Source organism: Protopterus annectens, chromosome 13.part0, assembly GCF_019279795.1.
Source record: "Protopterus annectens isolate FY-2018-M chromosome 13.part0, PAN1.0, whole genome shotgun sequence".
NCBI lineage: Eukaryota > Metazoa > Chordata > Ceratodontiformes > Protopteridae > Protopterus > Protopterus annectens.
In genome coordinates, this window is record NC_056747.1 from 424,656,888 (window position 1) to 424,677,143 (window position 20,256).

A 20,256-nucleotide genomic window follows, 5' to 3' on the forward strand; every position below is an offset into this window, starting at 1 on the left:
TAAGAAATTGGTTCAATCTCCATATTAAAAAAAAGAGAGAGACAGTAGAAACACCATTTGGGATCTTGACAACTGATGTACTATATTGGTAGCCACAGATACATATTATATATACCACTGTTGTGTTGTCCGCACACTAAACAGACTTGAAAAATGATCACATATCTGGGGGATTATAAGCGCAATAGGTCATGCTGTAAAAATGCAGCAACTATGGTTAAAACCATCAGCTCCAGGAAACAAAGCAGTGTAAACTAACATATTTATAGCTACAATAGCTAAAGTAGTAACACAAGCATTGTAGATCTGGTGTACTTCTGATGTCATTTGTTTACATAAATACAGAAACAGACAATACGGAAGAAAATGCTGGTAAAATAAACCAAATTCCAAACAAACCAGCAGTGGAGGAGATAAGGCGCCAATAAATATCCAAGTATAGTAGTGCAAAAACACAGTTTTATTAACGCGAATGAATTCTTAGTACCACACGTTTTCGTCACAAAATGCAACTTCATCAGCTTTGGTACATAAATACAGACCTTCATTTATTTTGCTTACTGTTAAAGAAGCAGCAAGATAATTACAACATATTTTTTCCTGCAATTAATTCACCATCATAGTGGGAAAAAACTGACCTAGCCTAACCTTGTTAAATCTCTAAAGACACCTGAGACTGCATACTGCATACACTCCAGACTATGCTGCAAACCAGTATCTCAACTATCTAGTGCTTGCTGCCTATACGCCAGTGATGCTTCTGTAGTCAGCCTTACCTGCCTTGCTTCTCGTGCTGTGCACTGCATGCAGGTATGTCACTTTCTCTGTCCTATCCCATTTAGAAACATGATGCTAACAAATAAAATACATTTTTTTTAAATGTGCATAATATAAGGATTTAGGGACAGACAAGATACAAACTGCTGCTAACTTATCACTTGATAATGATATCCTTATAATTGGCATTTCCTCCTCCTCTATCAGGCCAGCACTTTTCTCTTTTGTGCAGTCGACTGTTAAGTATCTATACTATATAACATATGAGTCCTGCCTCCCAGTTTTCCAAATGTTCACCATCTTCTTTTATGTTTAATACAACTCCCACCTCCACCTATAAATCCTTCCATTTTCCATCTTTTTTTGTTTATTTATTTAACAGACAAGCAAGTTGGTTACTCTGAAGACTATTTTCGAATTTTACAACAAAAAATACAATTGAAAATCATTTTAAAATTGAAGTATAATATTTTCTGTTGATAAGAAAGAAGCTCTTATCAGCCAAGACATTTACTGATTGTTACTACGAGTAATTATTTTAGATCACCAAATATAATTAAAACATATCTATACTAAATATCCAAAGGGCTCATTCCTTCTGATGAACCTACTGATGTTCTTTGTAAGCTTGACTATGTCACACAAAGTGATGTAACAATGTGAAATAGTACAGAAGTGTCACAAATTTGTGTACCCATTGAATGTGTCTCCAGAAATTACATCTGAATGTCCTGGGTCTGCCTCAATATGACATCATCCATGTTGCTCAGCATTTGCATCCCTCCATATCAAAATACCAACAAAGTCCGCCACATGAAAAATCTCCCCATATATACCTCACAGGGAATTTCATGGCCTACTTAAGCATGCAGTCATTCTCCATAACTCACAGCACCCACATCTTAACCTTTCTGTGGTTTACTCCCAACAAAATGGCAGTTGAAGGTTATGTATGGAGGTGTTTGAATAGGTGATTATGAAAGCAGGCACAGTCACATCTCCATACACAAACTGATTCATATTTTGCTCCTCTGCATGCTTGAAGGAAGTACTGGAATAGTTAAATATACTACCTGCCATGTGTTGCCATCCAGTTACTATACCTCAATGTCTCTAAAGTGATCCACTGTGGTAAGATTTTAAACAGAAACTGATTAAGAATATACTTATTTTTATACAGAATCTAGTAGCCAATAGCCTACTATTATCATATGTATGCCTGCTTTTAGTGGCTTTCTCTATGAAATAATAAACCAGCCTTAGCCTGAACTTCTATTGTAAACAATGACTGTTTCCTTTACTCAAACAGTCATATCATCCAGCCAGCATTAGTCTGTCCTTAAAATATATAAGTAGACATGATACAGTGGCAAAACCCATGTTATACCTATATTTGTCAAGGGGCTTCCTTATGTTTTTATTAGACCAACCTGCATGAATAATGTTTTATAACCTTTGTGCCCAAACTTCATTCTCAGAGCAGTGTTTCCACACTACCTAGAAAAAAGCAGTGCATTACAACTACCTCCTAGATTATTTCTGAAAATAGTACTAAAATATAGCTTGAACTTCATAAACTGCATAATAGAATTTTATTCTCAAAAAACTGTCTCTCTTAAAGTATAATAAGTATGATGGCAATCAAAACTTGGTTATGTCTGTATTAACTAGTGGAATGGATGCAGCTATATGAATAAGGTTCTATTCCTGTAACTTGTACGTACCCTTTTCACTACTACTTAGCATCTCAAACATATGGAGAAAAATACAATCATTGGCTCTAGATAATGCTCACTGTTAATGTGACACCCTCACCTCATGTGCAAACATAGGAAAAAGGGGTTTATGCACGGATGGATGGATAATTTATCCTACAAACAGCTAATAGGTGATCTCTGACATACAAGGCACGATCTGACCTAATACTGATAGATTTACTGCACATCAGCAAATCAGATGGCATCAGAAATACTCAGTCTATGGATTTAAACCTCCTCTGTGACATAAACAGAATGGTTTGGAGGGACAAGTATATCTATCAGAGGATACTGCTGTTCTGGAATAGACGCTTTGCCCACATAAAACTAAGTTTATGCCTGCCCATATTCAAGCACAACTTGGATCTATGGATGGGAAACAGAAAATTTACAGCAGGACTGCCCCTGTACTACTAATGGACAGAGCAGCTCCTAAATGCTTTACCCCATTTATGGGGCCACTCATATTATCCATGACATAATCCCAGTTATTCACATTAGAGGTAAAATATAACTACTGACCACGGGATGTATAAAGCAAATCTCTAACCAAATGGGATAGGTTAATTCTTGCACATAAAGGGAAACTGACTAGGTTTGGATGGTGCACTGTTGCAGCAGTAGTGTTGTTGCCTCACAGCAAGAGGTTCTCCTGTTTGATTCTCAACTAGGGTGCCTTCTGTGCGGAGTCTGCATGTTCTCCCAGCATTTGTGTGGGTTTCCTCCGGGTGCTCCGGTTTCCTCCCACGTTACAAAGACATGCATCTAGAGTGCATCTCCCCAGGCCTCCGCTGAAAATTGGCTTTGTTCCAAGTTGGAATTTCCTGGTTAACAAATGTTAAATACATAAAATAAATAAAAAATTATCCAAAAGGTCAGCTAGCCTATTATTTATCCAAGAAGCTAAGAACAGGCAAAAAGTACAGTTGTGTACCTACCATAAATGTAGATGTTCGAATGTATTCACTGTTGCAGTCATTACACTTGGGTTATCCTGCTGGCAGGCGACCCGCAGTCGGCCCGAGTTCCAAAGTCTTGGTCCAGTGTCGGTTGCTGTCGCCTCTTCCCTGACGTCAGTGCGCCAGGGGTATAAAAGTTGCAACCGATGCCATTTTCTTCAGTTTTTCTTGCCCCAGATGTCAGGTGTCCCCAGATGGGAAGGCTGAAAAGATAAAAATATGCCAAACAACCATGCATATATTACTATAAACATTTCCTTCGTCTACAAGCAAATACAACACATAGATTGTATAGAATTGAGAAGTACAGAAAAGTCCCAGCAAAGAAAAGGGGGATGGTGGGTGGGTAACCTGGACTGCAACAGTGAATACACTCGAACATCTACATTTATGGTAGGTACACAACTGTACCATGTTCATCGTGCTTCACTGTTGCAGTCATTACACTTGGGTAGAATCCCAAAGCTGAGGTTGGGTGGCTGGGTCTAAACTGGATTTGGCAAGACTAACAATCCCTGCAGAACTGCAGTGGCAAAGCCTGCTCTGGATTTAGAGTAGAGAGGTAAGTGGTAGTGCTTGGTGAAAGTGTGCACTGAGCTCCAGGTTGCAGCTTCTAATATGTCTTTGGTTGGTACCCCTCTGAGGAAAGCTGCTGCAGTGGCTGCTGCTCTGGTAGAATGAGGCCTAACCCCCTTAGGCACAGATTTGCCATGCTGTGCATAAAAGAAGCAGATGCAGTGTCCTATCCATTTGGAGATAGTCTGCTTTGTAATAGGCTTTCCTTGTGATACTGCAGCATATGCTACAAACAGTTGCTCAGTTTTTCTGAAAGCTTTTGTTTTGTCCAAATAGAATCGTAGCTGTCTGTGTATATCCAAAGCATGCAGAAGTCTTTCCCCTTTATTCTGGGGATTTGGGTAAAAAGTAGGTAAATGAATGGATTGGTTTAAGGCCACATTGGAGACCACCTTTGGCATGAATGTTGGGTTTGTCCTAAGAGAAACCCTGTCCTGATGAAAAATGAGGAAAGGTTCCACAGCCATTAATGCCTGTAACTCTGAGACTCTTCTTGCTGAAGTGATTGCTAGGAGCAGAAGAGTTTTCCATGACAAGAATTTTAGATCAGCTGTGCTGGCTGGTTTAATTGGAGGTAGTGTTAGTTTTTCTAAAACAAAATTGAGGTCCCACGTAGGTACTGGTACTCTCCTAGGGGGTCTTATATTCTTTGCCCCTCTGAGGTACTGTCATACTAGAGGATGTGAAAAAATAGGAGGATCTGTTCTGTAATGAGCTGAAATGGCAGAGGCATGGATTTTAATGGATGAAAAAGATAGGCCTCAGTTAGGTATTGCAAAATCTGAGGTATATTAGGGACAAGTGGTTCGAGGCCTTGTGCCTGGTTCCAAGCACAGAATCTCTTCCATTTTTCTGCATAAGATTTCCTAGTGGTGGGCCTCCTGGCTTCCAAAATAACATCCATAACAGCTTTAGAGAGAGGTGCAGTCTGAGTGGCTACATTATCTGCCATGCTGCCAGGTTTAAGGTTCTGAGCTGACTGTGCAGAATCTGATTGTTTTGTTGTGTCAGAAGATGAGTGATTTGAGGTAGAGGCCAAGGTGGGCCTTGGGACATACTCTTTTAGAGTGGGTACCAGTGCTGGCATGGCCAGTCTGGTGCAATTAGGATCATTTTTGGCCTCTCGTCTGACTTTTGAAGCACCTTGGTGAGTAAAGGCATTGGAGGGAAGGCATAGACTGACAGGCCTTTCCAGCTTGATAGAGCATCCACTTTCCATGTTTGAGAGTGATAAGTCCTTGTGCAAAATTTCTGTATTTGGCAATTGTGAGGGGAGGCAAAAAGATCTATGTCTGGGCGTCCCCATTTCCTTGTTATCATGTTGAACATTTGTGGATTTAGCTTCCATTCGTGAGGATCCATGAGATTTCTGCTTAGTTCGTCTGCCAGTGTATTTTCTGTTCCTGGCAGGAATTGTGCTTGCAGATGTACCTGGTAGGTCAGTGCTGTGCTCCACAAAGTCATGGCTTGTCTGCATAGGGGGTAGGAATGTGTGCCCCCTTGCTTGTTTATGTACCACATAACTGGTATTGTCCGTCTTTATTAATAGCTGTCCTGGATGTATTAGGTCCTTGAAGGCTGTCAGGGCATTCTGTACAGCTAGCATCTCTTTTTGATTGATGTGAAGATGCATTTGTTCCTTGGGCCATGTGCCCTGAATACATTTTCCTGTCATATGTGCTCCCCAGGCATAATCTGATGCATCCATTGTTACTGTCTGCCTGGCTATAGGTAAGGTGAACGGCTGTCCCTTGTTGTGGTGACAGGCTTGGGACCACCATCGAAACTCCTGCTGTAGACAGGGAATCAAGGTTATGACTGTCTCTAGGCTGTGACAATGCTGAGTCCAAACACTTTTTAGATACCATTGCAGTTTCCTCATATGAAAGTTTTGCATATGGAATTAGTAGAATGCAGGATGCCATGAAACCCAGGGTCTGCAGAATTTTTCTTGCAGGGAGCTGGGTTTTTGTTGCCATCATTTGAAAGTAATGAGTCAGTTGCCTTTGTTTGTCTGGTGTGAGATAAGCCATCTGGGCAGTTGTATTTAAGCTTGTACCCAGGAATATTATCTCTTGAGAGGGCGCTAGTTTTGATTTCTTTTCGTTTACTGTGTACCCTAGGCAAATTAGCAATCTTTTTACAAACGCCAGGTGTTTTAGAAGAATGTCCTTGCTCTCTGCTTGAATAAGGCAGTCGTCCATGTAGGGATATATTTGAATTCCTTTTTGTCTGCAAAATGCAATTATTGGTGCCAGGCATTTTGTGAAGACCCTAGGCGCAGTAGATAAGCCAAAGGGCAGTGCAGAGAATTGGTAATGCATTGAGCCTGCTATAAATCTGAGGTATCTTCTGCATGATTGCCTGATTGGGACATGCAGGTATGCCTCCTTGAGATCCAAAGTAACTAGCCAAGCCTCCTTGCCCAGCATGGGCAGAAATTGTTGTAGTGTTAACATTTTGAATTTTGGAACATCCAGGAAAGTATTTAGGATTGACAGGTCCAGTATTGGTCTCCAGGCTTTGTCTTTTCTGGGTACTAAGAAAGTTTTGAGTAAAATCCTTGTCCCTGTTCTTTTTCTGGAACTTTTTGAATAGCTCCCATATCCATAAGAGCCGCAATCTGTTTTTGTGCCTCTGCCCATTGGTTTTGTGGCAGGTTTGGCATACCTTTTGGTTTTGGAAGCATGTGGAAGTGGAACCTGTAGCCTTAAGAAACAATATTCAACACCCATTGGTCTTGGGTGATCATGTGCCAATTTTTTTTTTTTTTAATAAGTGCTAGCTTTCCCCCTAGGGGTGCTGCCAACTGGTAAGAGCTTGGCATTTGCAGAGGGAAGTCATTGTGACCGTTTCCTATAAGGTTGTGATTTGTCTTCTCCTCCTTTGGGGGCTGAAGCACCTCATTGTTTAGGTCTGTAACAGCCTTGGGGCTGAGATCTGCCTCTTGGGCGTCTGTATCTGCCTCTTTGTGGCCTATCTAGCACTGGAAAGGACCAATTTTTTGAAGGCCAGTTTCTACTAAATCTTGGAGGTTGAACCTATAAGAAATCTTTCACTGTTTGTACAGACTTTGCTTTATCCTCCATTTTCTTTAACACCTCTTCTGCCTTAACACCAAACAAAGTATCATGCTGTAATGGAGCATCCAATAATTTTACTTTAACATGGTCAGGTAAACTTTGTTCTTTCAACCAAGCATGTCTTCGAATAACAGAGCCTGTAACTGCAGCTCTACAAGAAGCCTCTAATGAATCAAAACCACATTGCAGAGTATGCTTTCCCACTTGTTCAACTGCATGCAATAAATCCTGCATTTCTTTACTGTCAGGACTTTCTATATTTGTAACCATTTTCTGCTTTAACAATGACATGAGGTACTGTTGATATTTAAGCATCTGAAACTGACAGTTTAAAGCTCTTACAGCTAAAGTAGCAGAAGTGTAAACTTTTTTCTCCCATCTGTCCAGAGCTCTGGAATCCCTATCTGAGGGGACAGGATTTTTGGCAGTGGAAGCCTTAACCCCTTTAGGACCCTGAGAAATAGTTTCTGGATCTGCAGCGGGGGTTTTGTAAAGAAATCTATGAGAGTCAGGGACTCTGTAGTACCTTGTCTGGCTTTACTGGTGCAGGGGGTAAAGAATCAGGAGACAGACTGGATTCAGAAAAAACATCATCTACAATATCAAGCACAGGGGGGGATAGCCAGGGGCCTGTACTGAGGCAATAAAAGGAAATCTCTGTGCCTTTTCTTGGATTCTGAGTAATCCTGCTCCCTCATGGTGTGCAGGGTTTCCCCAAAGGAGTAATCCCCAGGCGGTGAGGCTGAAGGAATGGATTCTTCAGCATCAGAGTCCTCATAGGGAGGGAGAGAATAGCCCTGATCAGAAGAAGAATCAGAGGAAATGGAAACCTGATCAGAGGAATCATACTCAGTGTCTTGCCTAGGCCTTTTGTCAGGAGAGGGATGGGAGCCCCTGATTAAAATAATAAGGTCTTCGGCAATTTTAAGCATTTGTTTCTTTGGCATGTATGACTGTTCTTGAGAATGCTGCACTTGTTTCCTTGTCTTTAATGGTGTTTTTGCCTTTGCTGCTGTAGGAGCCTTAATTGTAAGCTGTGAAGGTCTGAAAACACCCTCAGAAGTCGGTGCCTGCTCAGCGGCTCCGGACCCATCTGAGGATATAGATTCCATAGGCCCAATACCTTGAGTTTCCACAGGCCTCGGTGTTTACACGTGGCTGTCAGTTACGGCCTGTGGCTCTGAGGTAGCGGGTGTCAGGAGCTGCGAAAGCGCCTCACTGAGAACCGGCGACTGGCCTAGAAGAGGCTTTGTCGTCTGTTTTGGACCTCGGATGCCTGTCTTTTTCTTTGTCTTTGCATTTTTTATACATTCCGGTCGTCGGTTGTTCCGTCGGCATTATATAATTAAATCTTTGTCCAAAATAATGTAAAGCAAAATCAAACCGACGTTTAATAGTGAGTTTATTGAATCTAGCACAAAACCGACAACTAGTAACGTCGTGGGCAGGGCCTAGGCAAGGAATACAGTAAGAGTGAAAGTCCTTATGAGGTATTTGCTTCCCACAAGAAATACAATTATTAACTTTTACTGACATCAGTCTGGAGCAAGAAAAAGTTTCCCCAATGGGGTACTTAGCTTTATTGAAGACTTCGGTTCTGAAATTCGATTTTGAAAATCTCAGGAGTCGGCCGACCGGCACTTGCGAACTGCTTTTGCTTCGGGCACCGCGCAGCAAGAAAGACTGAAGAAAATGGCGTGGGTTGCAACTTTTATACCCCTGGTGCACTGATGTCAGGGAAGAGGCAACAGCAACCGACACCGGAACAAGACTTTGGAACTCTGGTCGACTGCGGGTCGCCTGCCAGCAGGATAACCCAAGTGTAATGACTGCAACAGTGAAACACGATGAACATCCATTTTTATTCATGTTATCTACCCAGTGATACGAGATAGTACAAACAGAATCTAGCACTACGTTGCATGGACAGCTCATGGTACCGGTTGCTGGACTGAAACCCCCCCCCCAACACACACATGTACACACCATTTTAAAAAGGAAACTGTGATTGAAAGAAAAATGATCTCACCTAAAAATAAAATGCAACTTTCTTCTTTCTTGTGGTTGGTATTCTGCTCATGTGTATTTGTAGAGTTATGACTTCTTTCTGAGACACTCAGAGAAGATGATGAAAAAAAAAAACTTGTCCTTCAACAGCCCTACATTAAACCTATTTCACCAATACACATTCTTGTTGAGGATATCAAAAATGTTACTGAACAAGCAAGGAACCCTTCCCAATAGTTCAGGCTGCCAAAGGTGACTAAGGCAGCTAGAAACAAACGAAAATACAAAGTTGAATACAGGGGTGGAGAGGCACCAGTATTGGGGCAATTTCTGCCTGCATGTAGGGAAGTATGTACTTTAAGAGTGTGTGTGTGTGTGTGTGTGTGTGTGTGTGTGTGTGCATTTATTTGTGTTGTGGGGTGTGTAGATGGTCTCAACTGTCCCCGATTTTCCTGAATGCCTTTGTATTTTTGCCTCAGATCTTGGTCTATTCCTCCCCCACTGAAGGAACTGGCACCAATATCCAAACCTACACCAAAGTACTATACGAGCAATTATACAGATGCATGGAATCAGGAATAGCCGAGAGGACAAAATCATCCTCCACAAGGAAGAGTAAACCTGTCTGGTGGACATCTGCAATAAATAAACTATATAACAAAAGGAATAAATTGCTGTCCAGGACTAAGGAGCAAGTGCCCAACTGGAAGCAATCTCTCCTTAGCCTGAACAAGCAAATAAGAGCACTAATGAAATCCTCTAAAGCCAACTGCGAGTCCACATTGGCCACATCTACTAGAGACAATCATAAGGCCTTCTTCACACACGTCTGCAATCTCAAAGGAAGCACCCAGATCTGTTCAGAACTGGTGGTCAAGAACACCACATACACAAATGCTGTAGATATAGCCAACCTACTGGCTGACAGATTCAGTGAAAACTTCATCCCTCTGCCCCCCCCCCCCCCATCAGTAAATCAGGACATCCCCAGGACCTGTCCCCCTCCCCTTATCTCTAAGGAACAGGTCATCAATGCCCTCTCAAAGGCAAAAAATACAGCCTCCATGGGACCCGATAACATCCGAGGCTGTACACTACATGAACTCAGGCATGAACCTGCAAAACCATTAGGTACTCTATTCAATCAAAGCCTGAGTACCAGCTTTGTCTCAGTCGAGTGAAGGACAGCCACTGTCATCCCTTTACACAAAGGTGGAGTGTCCACCGATCCAAGAAATTATAGACCGATCAGCCTAACTGGCCTGATCTGCAAGGCCATGGAACGGGTCATCATGGACCTCATTATCAGGAACACATTGGTAACCTCCAAACACTCAACCCCACACAGTTTGGCTTTGTCAAGGGGGGGTCATGTCTGTTAAATTTGGTCGACTTCTTTGAGACAGTCACCAAAGCCATGGATGAGGGGAAGATGGTGCACACCACCTACCTTGAAATGGCCAAAGCCTTTGACACTAATCCCCACTCGGGCATAATAGATAAACTCTTTCAACTAGGCATCAAGCTATATGTTGCCAGATGGGTGGCAAACTGGCTCACTGACAGAACCCACCTAATCAAAGCAGGGGAAGCCACCTCAAGCAGTAGACCCAACAACAACAAGCGGCATACCCCATAGATTGGTCTTGGGGCTTCTGTTATTCAGGATATACATCTCTGAGGTGCAGGCAAAACCAGTGGACTATGGCTGACCAAGTTTGCAGTTGACTGCATGCTGGGTGCAGTCATCAATTCCCCATGTGATGTGGACAACCTCCAAGAGGGTCTCAACCAAACAAATGACTGGTGCCAGAAACATGGCCTCAAGCTAAATGCCAAAAAATGCATCATCATCCCCATTGGGGAGAGTGACATCCCCACATATTATCACATTAATAACAATTATTGCACTACAATAGTATGCACCCTAGACATGTCTTCCCGGGCATTATAAAGAGCCAATATATTAGGCTCAAAAGACTGTGAAAATGAAGATATACTAAATAGGGAAGCAGAGAACATGGAAAATGTATTCTTAGCCAGAGGGTACAATAAGAGACTGGTATGTAGTATCATAAAACAGAAATTGATCACTACAATATTAACAGCTATAAATTATTCAAGAAAGATGATAGGGTTTCTTACACTATGCAATTTACGAATGACAATTTTGACTTGAAAAATATTATAATACATAATTGGAAAATTCTAATTATGGATGAAGCTGTTAGAAGCATTGTGGGTGAGAGACCCAAATTTACATATAGGAACTCCCCAAACCTTAAGCAATTACTGTGTTTTAAAGAAACTAAAACCATATCTCATGGACAAGATTATATTAAGAATGTGGGTAGCTTCCCTTGTAGGAAATGTAAAATGTGTCAGCATATTAGTGACATACAAATATATAGACATCCTAAAATGAATATTGTCTTTAAACCAAAATTTTATGCAACATGTGAATCTATGAATTTAATATATTTAGCAACGTGCACAAAATGTGATGCTTTTTATGTTGGGATGACGAAAAGGAAATTTAAACAGAGAATTTATAATCACATCTACGACATAAAGAAAAATAATGAATTTAATGCCCTGGCTAGACATATTAATGAATTTAGAGAACATGGTTTTAAGTTTAGGGTACTTCAGCTGGTGGATTTAAACAAAAGATGGGGTGATAATATGAATATTTTAGCTAATATTGAGTTAACATGGATTTTTAGATTAGGAGCACATTTATATCCAGGATTAAATCAAAGCATTTGTATTAAACCTGTTTTGAATGGCAGGTTATATAGATAAAGAGTCAGTATTTTATATGTTTACTGACTTGTTCTTTATCTATTTACTTGTTTATTTATTCATTTATTTATTTATTCATTACGTATATACTAATATATGTAATAGGATATTTATATACTTATATTCACATTTATGTGACATATTTATTATATTTATAACTGTTTTAATCTCTATATATTTTAGAATAATAATATTTATTCACATATTTGATTTTATATGTTGAGAATGGATTAATAAATAAATAGATATAATTTACATAATTCACATTATTTTAGATATAGTACGAATGTAATTTGATTTTATACAATGTTGACATTATATATGTGCCATTAATAAGTCTGCCCCAGAAGGTTTTTGGAACGTATTCACTACCTCTTTTGGTTTAGTGTCTTGTGTTTTACATTGAACTCATTGTCCCTTTAAAGAGGTTTTTAAATAATTGATTGTTTAATTGATTGTTTGAGTCCTAATTGATTGAATACATTTGACTGACTATATATACTTTTAGTGAACTGCCATTATATGTTAAGATCTGAAGAAGCGCACTTTGGTGCGTGAAAGCACTTGTCTGTTTTTGAATAAAGGAGTTAATTTGTGAATCAACGGAAGAGACTTTTCATTTCTCCGGGTGCTGAATCCTGCAGTGTTTTTTGCTTATATTGCTTTCTTGTTTGACTGGAGGATTCCAATGGGACTTTTCAGTATTTTCATCCATATTAATAACAATGTCCTAAGCATGCAATCAGTTGTGAGGGATTTGGGCACCCAGGTTGATAGTAATCTGACTTTTGACCACCATGTTGCTTCCATTGTATGGAAAGATTTCTACATGGTGCACCTCATAAGTAAGGGTATCTCATCCAAGGACAAGGAGGTCATAACATCCCTGTATTTTTCCCTTATAAGACCAATTACTGAGTACAATGTCCCTTTCAGTATGTATCTCACAAAGCACATGGAGCATCTGAAAAGACCACAGAGGGTCCTCACCAGGAGAATACAGGGCTTCAAACATCTACCCTACACAGATATGCTAAAAGCCCTGTCCCTCTACTCAAGTTTCATACAGACTCTTCAGACGTGACCTCTGTCTGGCACACAAAGCAATCTCAGACCCCACCTTGATGGGACTGCTACATATCAGTAAGTCAAGCTCCACTCCAGTAACCTGCATGTGCAACCTCAACCTGGTATGTGACATCAATAGGACTTGTTGGCAGGACAGATTTGTGTCCCAGAGATTCCCTCATCTGTGGAACAGACTCCCTTCTCCACGTCAAGCAGAGTACCTCGTTATTCCTTTTTAAGTGCAACCTGGATAACTGGATGGGAAACAGAAAATACACCCTTGGGATTCCACCTGTGTCCCTGCTGGACAGGGGCTTTGGGTGCCTCAGAGCCAATAGCCTGGTAACGTCCTATGATCCTATAAAAGTCTGTGTTTTGGCAAATTAATGAGCACTGAAATCACTAAATAAAGATGACAGACATTTGAGTTTAAGTCTTGCATGCAGATGCCTAGTTTGCTATTCTAACAAGCTTCTGACTGTGTCTGGTAGCAGTCCATGTATTTGGTCATTAATCCAATATTATTTTTTTAGCTTTTTCATTGATCCTTTAGCAAACAAGTTAAGAGGCATGTGTGGAGGGAGGTTTGCAGTGGCTTTCACACTGTATTTTGACAAAAATGAGATGAGATGATAACACCCTGTGTAAGAGTTATTTATGCACATACTCATTAATTTGTCACATTCAGACATCAGTGGCATACAGTTACAGTCATAGGTTTAAAGGTGGATACTAGGCTAATGACCACTAGGGCCTTTACAGCCTAGCCATGCAACCCAAATGTGACCCACAAATTTTAATTACATACTGGGTGATTTAATGATTGCCTCTGTCCATCAGAGACATAAGTGCCAGGCCAGGGGTGAATTTCTGATTACCCATCCATTGGTCCAAGTTGAGCTTAAACAGGGTCAGGGAGGAATTCTGCTTCACATGGATGGGAGTCTATTCCAGAGAATGGGAATTATCTGAGAAACATATCTGTCTCTCCAACATGTCTTATGTCACAAGCAAAACTTAGGTATTTTAATCTAGTAGTTCTGATGCTGTTTGTCTTGCAGATGTGCAAAATGTTAATCAAAACAAGGGGCAGGGATGCCTTGTACGACAGACAAAGATTGGCTTTGAGGCAATCGGCATAGGGCATTGTATCTACTCCCAGTATTCTTTTTGTAAGTAAACTGTGTGGATATTCCATTTGCTGCATATCCCAGGTCAGGTACATGCTGAAGGGTTCATTATACTCTATGAGGAGTCTGATGAGGGCCGAATATGTGGTACAATGACCTCTCTGTACCTAGATGCTATGCCCTTACTTACAAGTTGAGTAACATAGAAGTTTTTCTTACTTGTCATGTTGTTTTAAGGCTAGGTTACTATCTACATGAGCTCCCAGATCCCTAACTAGCAAGTCAGCTTTTAGGGGTGTTTTATTAATGACGTAGTTACATGGGGTGGCCAACTTCATAAAAGACACTATAATGCATTTCTTGGTATTGAGTTTTAAGCCATGGTTTTGGCACAAAGTGTTTGTGTCAGACCTTTCTGAAGGGTATTGTCACCTAGGGGGAATTCAATGATTGCTCCCAATTTGCAATAACCTGCAAACTTGATCAGCCACATTGATCAGACATTAATTTTGACCTCTGAGAAGTATATGCCAAAGAGGACTGGGCCCAACACAGAGCCCTGGGGGGCTCCACTGGTGACCAACCTCTGTGTAGAGGTAGCCTCACCACACTAACCCTTTTGGGTCCTATGCATTAGACAGCTAGCTATTCAGAGTATTATAAAGAGGTTTATGCCTAGCTCCAAAAGTTTGTTGAAAATGTCCAAGTGGGGTATTGCATCAAATGCTTTAGCTAGAGCAAGGTAGGCAGTTTGCACCCACTTTCCCCACATCCATTCCCTTAATTACCTTTTCAAAGAAGTCTACCAGTTTCAGTAAGGATGAACTTCCTTTGACCAAGCTAAACTGAGTTAGACCCAATGTCTGGAGGTCTCCTATGTCTTTGTTGATGACATCCTTTATAATTCTTTCCATAGCCTTGGAAATAATACTAGTCAGACTAATGGGTCTGTAGGTTCTGGGATCTGTTGAAGGTCCTCCCTTATGAAGGGGGATGACTACAGCAGTCCTCAGTTTTTGTAGCCCAAAGCTATTTTAAGATTATAGTTAAACAGTGACTCCATGGTTCCTGATAAGCCATATTTCAGACTATTCAGGAGGAGGCTTTGTTTGACCTAATTCGCCTTCTTCATTGCCTATTTAGTTCTTTATTGGAATTAGCATCTACAGCTGATGGTCATATTTTTGTGTGTGTGTGTAAGTTTGTGTATATGTGTGTGAGGTCTATATTATTTTGTCGACAGCTCACAATGTCGACTCTTAAATGTTTGACACCAAAATGTCGAACAACTAAAATAGCGAACGGAAAGAAATCGGTTGGCCATTCTCTGACACTTGCCCTTTCCTTGAGTGTAGTGAGGTCTCAGAGTTAGAATATTTAGTTAGGGGGGGTGAAGCCCCCCACTTAAAATTAGTTGTTTATGTGTGCCGTTGTTGTTTGGCCAACCGATTTCTTTCCAACGCCGTTCGCTATTTTAGTAGTTTTGGTGTTGAACATTTCAGAGTTGTTATTGTGAGCTGTCAACAAAATAATATAGACACTGTGTGTGTGTGTGTGTGTGTGTGTGTGTGTGTGTGTGTGTGTGTGTGTGTGTGTGTGTGTGTTTGTTGGGTGGGGGGTGCGTACATGCTCTTATCTGTCCCTGACTTTGTAGAATGCCTAGATTTTGAACTGTTCCTCATAAGGTTTGTGTTTTTTTTAATTTGGAAAATCAATGAGCAATTGTTTTTATGCTGTATTTCAACAATGATGAAGGGAGTAATCCTGAAAGCTTTGTTTGATTAATAAATCTGTTGGTGTTTCTGAGTCCGGTGAACTTTTTGGATCACAATATGTACACAGATTGTGATGGAACCTCTGGTTGTAGAAACTGCCTGGTTCTAGAAAGCATGTATTAAAACACAGCTGAATCTTTTAAAAGCAGCTGCATACTAATGCCAGAGCAGTTGGCAAGGTTTAAATTAACATTGTGTGCATCAAAAAGTACACCTTGAATGGCCATGCTTACAATGGCTATTTATTTATGCAGAGAACATTTAGTCAAGTCAGTTCACTTACAGTCACCTATAGAAAGGGAAATGTCCTTATCTGTCAAGGCATCTGTGTGAAAGTGTGACAGCAGAGCATATGTTTGTGCAAATTTGTGTCCTGCCTGCAAATAGTAAATATTGCTTTTAAGGATGTCATTTTTGTGACCATGTTTACTGTACATGACTGCAACTTGGCACCTGTATTAAGGCATTCCTTAAGAATTGTGCAAGTGATGGGTAACTATGTTTACCTTCACAGCACATAACATGTAAATAACTGTTTGATTTAATTCTGAATGAATGCGTAGTGTGTCCTCTCCCACCATGTGTGCAAAGCCCTTCCCTCAAGAGAAAAAAGTAGGAATTACCTAGCCAGTATCCCTCTACCAACTCTTCTCGTGCAAGGGCCACTAAGCAGTTCTTGGGCACCCGAGTCAAAGTCAGGGCTTTAGCCTTCAATAAGATAGGGCTGGCATATCAAGCCATATAACATGATAAAAAGACAATACATCTGGTTAAAATAATGAATGGAAATGCACTGCATTCTGCTGCTAGACTACTTGGCCTACTAAATGTGAACCTAGTCTATTCACAAATGTTTGCACAAAGTAAACAACTATACAAATGTATAGGTTTGTCTGCCTTAAAGTTGAGCACCTTTGTTTACTTCATGAACAATGTAAGCACAAAGAAAAGATTTGTAGCTTTGTCTAACAATCAGGTATGCAACATGTTTTCATTGTACCATGATGCTGTGTATTGCTGTGGTATTAAAAAGTTATTTTAGGAAGGGGATATAAATGTTTGTTCCTTGAATTTTGCATTTTGTTTTTTTAAACTTTCATACAAGTTCAAATACATAGCTCAGCTGTATGTCATTAATACAAGCTACTCACATGTGCAAAGTACAGGTTGAGACATTGTTTACATCTGATTATGTATCCTGCACCTCATCAGCTTATTAAACACGGCGTAGCTTAAGCTGTGTACAAAGCATGGAGACCACAGCATGTTTTTCCTCAAACTAAATGTCACAACTAATGTGAAGTCACAGACCTCCTTGACCTGCAATTTATGTTAATTCTTCTACGACTCACCAAGGCACTCTTCCAGTTAAATATTTTATGATTTTAAATACATATAAAATAGGTTCATAGGTTCATAGGTTTATACTAGGCCATCTGCTCTGTCCAGCAGTGACACAGAGATGATTCAGGGTAAACGATCTATCTCCCATCCACAGGTCTAGATCTTGAACAGACAGAGTCAAACAAGCTCTGCTGCACATGGACGACGAGTTTTATCTACAACACTTAGTGGTCTCTGGGTATAAATCACCACTCAGCACATTATTTATTCCGTAAAGAGGGGTTTAAATATTTGCTAGTGGTTTTGGATTTGGATTTTTTTGAGTGGAGCATGTCCATTAATTCCGGTGCATATTGGGGCCTTGTATATCAGGCCCATGTCACCTGAGCAGGCAGTGGAGTCTCTGGAATGACTGAATTTGTCTCTTCTCTCTGTCTTCAGAGGGTGAGTGATTTTGGATTTCCTTTTTGGGGTGTTTACTTTGGGGTCTCTTCAATTGAGACCATGTCGTGATGAGATAATACACCCCCCCATGGGGCTTGTACTTTCGGCACCTGTTTCTGAAGTGAAAAATTACAGAAAACAATAACCATCCTAGGATGATATGGTGATCCCTTCGCGGTCAGGGTCAATGTAGAAGGTCTTTGTTGAGTAGTTTTGTTGAATGTGATGTCAAAAGAAAGGCCACTGTCCCCTCCTGTTGGTCAGGTCCTGATAACCTCTTCTGTGTCAATTCCCAGGGGAATATGGTAGCTTAGTGTTTTCCTTAAGGTATGTTGCTCACATTACAATTTTTATTTAAGTTTTCTGCTTGGTTTCTCTATCATGTTCCGTGATTCACTTCTGAAGGATATCCGTGGTAATAGTGTTTCCACTATCTTTCCACTATTTGCCATCATCCAAACTTTTGTCAAACTTCCTCTATGTAGTCCTGGCCGGTCCTCCTATGATGCCTAGTAAATGAGAAACAATAGGGCCCACGGGACCTCTGGGGGCCGGACCCACCGTGACCATTATGACTGAGCGGACACTCTAACCAACAACTCCTGTCCTTAAACCTGTTTGCAGCCATCTTGACCTACATACTTTCTTACGTTTAAAGCGGGGGTAAGTTTTTTCTGTCTTTTTGGGGTGATTGGAGACAATATGCAGTGGAAAGGTGAGCTGTGTGGTCAAAGGCAGGTAGATGATGGCACTTCCCCTCATTTGTGGAACCAAGTTTTTGAAGCCAAGGTGCAAGTTCAAAAGGCATGATCTTCCCTGACAAAGCCAAACTGGGTCGGGTCCAATGTCCAAAAGTCTGGATCTCTCATAGCTTTGCAGACTGATTATTCCATTATGGGGCGTCTGCAGATCTTGGGCGCGCCATGTTGGCAGTAATTACCAGGGTCCATGTCAGCCCTTTTGTGGAGGGTCATACCAACACTGTGTGAGCTGAGAGAGCCTCGCTGCCTTGTAATGCTTGGTTTAATGGCCTCAGCGCTTTTAAATCCTTTGGGCCCATGACATATTTAGGTCCCATTGTAGGCTTGTTTTAACTTGTGAGTGCTTTCACGATGTGTTGAGATGTGCAGCTTTTACCTCGGCCTGGCCAGTTTCTTCTGGGAGGGAGGTGTCGGGCTACTGAACCTGTCTGCTCTTATGTTAGCAGCCTTGGTTTTAGTAGAAGGAGGGGTTTGCATATGTTGGCATGTATGTTGGTTCGGTTTTGTTTGTTTGAGAGGGGTCCTTCCTTTTTAGCAGTTGGACTTATGATTTTCTTGGAGAATCCAGCTGTTTCTTTCCTTTTGAAAATGAAACCTCCCAGTTTTATGTTTGCTTAAATTTTAGTTTATGTTTCGTGTTGAGTTATGTGATTTTTGGTCTTTTTTATTTTTTTTTTATGTAATTGCTTTCTCCTCTTATTGTCTTTTTGTCAGTAGCTTTCTATGTTAAAGACTTCTTATGGCTATTGTGGAAGATCTCTGCTTGGTTTTATTTGGAATTGGTATTGGGGCACCTGGGTCTTGGTCAGTGTTTAAAGGGGATTGTAAGGCCATTGCTTGGGTTGTGGTTTCCTAGGGCTGGTTGTATGAACAAGGCTTGCAGGATGTTTCCACTAATAGAAAGAGGCTTTTAGAGTTCACAACTGTGGTGGAAGAAGTGAGGGTTTGCTTTTTTGTTTCTTCAGGGCAGGATTTTGTTTTTTGGTGTGAGATCTCTGTAATTGGGGATGCTCTAACATATTAGTAGATCTATTTTTGTCCCCATATATTGTTCTTGAGATGAGATCTAGTATATTTTCTATGAGATCCTAGAACATTTTCTCCTCTAAATCCATTGAATTTATGAATTCCATCAAATTGGGTTTATATGAAGTTAGGAAATATGGTGCAAACCCCAGTATATTCGGGTAGTTTGAAGTCACCCAATATGATGGTGTTTGGTCACACAGATACCCTCCAGTGTCTTCAGGAATGTATACCCTCAGTTGTTTTGAGAAGGTGGCCTGGCTTGCTGCATTTGACAGGCAAGCAGTTTGCCCTAGTTGGTCTTTGTGGTTGGTTTCCGACTATGGTACCTCGTTTACCACCAACCTATCCTGTAGTGTCCTTATGAATAACCTCAGAACTCTATCCTGTGCCGGGGTGGGGAATTGCCCCGTGGTTTCCATTAAGCAAATAAAAGTTTTTGCTGAATTACAGAAGAGAAGCAAATATGATCAAAAACTCAAAATTATAAGGAAACAAAATACAAATGGCAGAAGTACTGTAAAACCCAAAATAAAACAGGAAAGGAACACCGTGAAAATTAATTTGCATTTTATTTCTTCTCAGTGTATTTCATGACAACCATTCACGATGAAAAGAACACAAGGTATTTGATTAGCTAACATGCTGTATGAAGTGCACACTGTCAAAAATAAGGAATGTATTGAAAAGCTGTGAAATACATACTCTATACTGTGTTTCTTGACTTGTGCTTAAATACACTAG

At 40.6% G+C, this 20,256-nt stretch overlaps 1 protein-coding gene across 32 annotated transcripts in view; it reads right to left on the reverse strand.

The window, feature by feature from the left end:
- Positions 1-20,256, reverse strand: part of LOC122787386 (receptor-type tyrosine-protein phosphatase S-like) — a 3,272,784-nt gene that overhangs the window by 860,199 nt on the left and 2,392,329 nt on the right. The window lies entirely within an intron of this gene.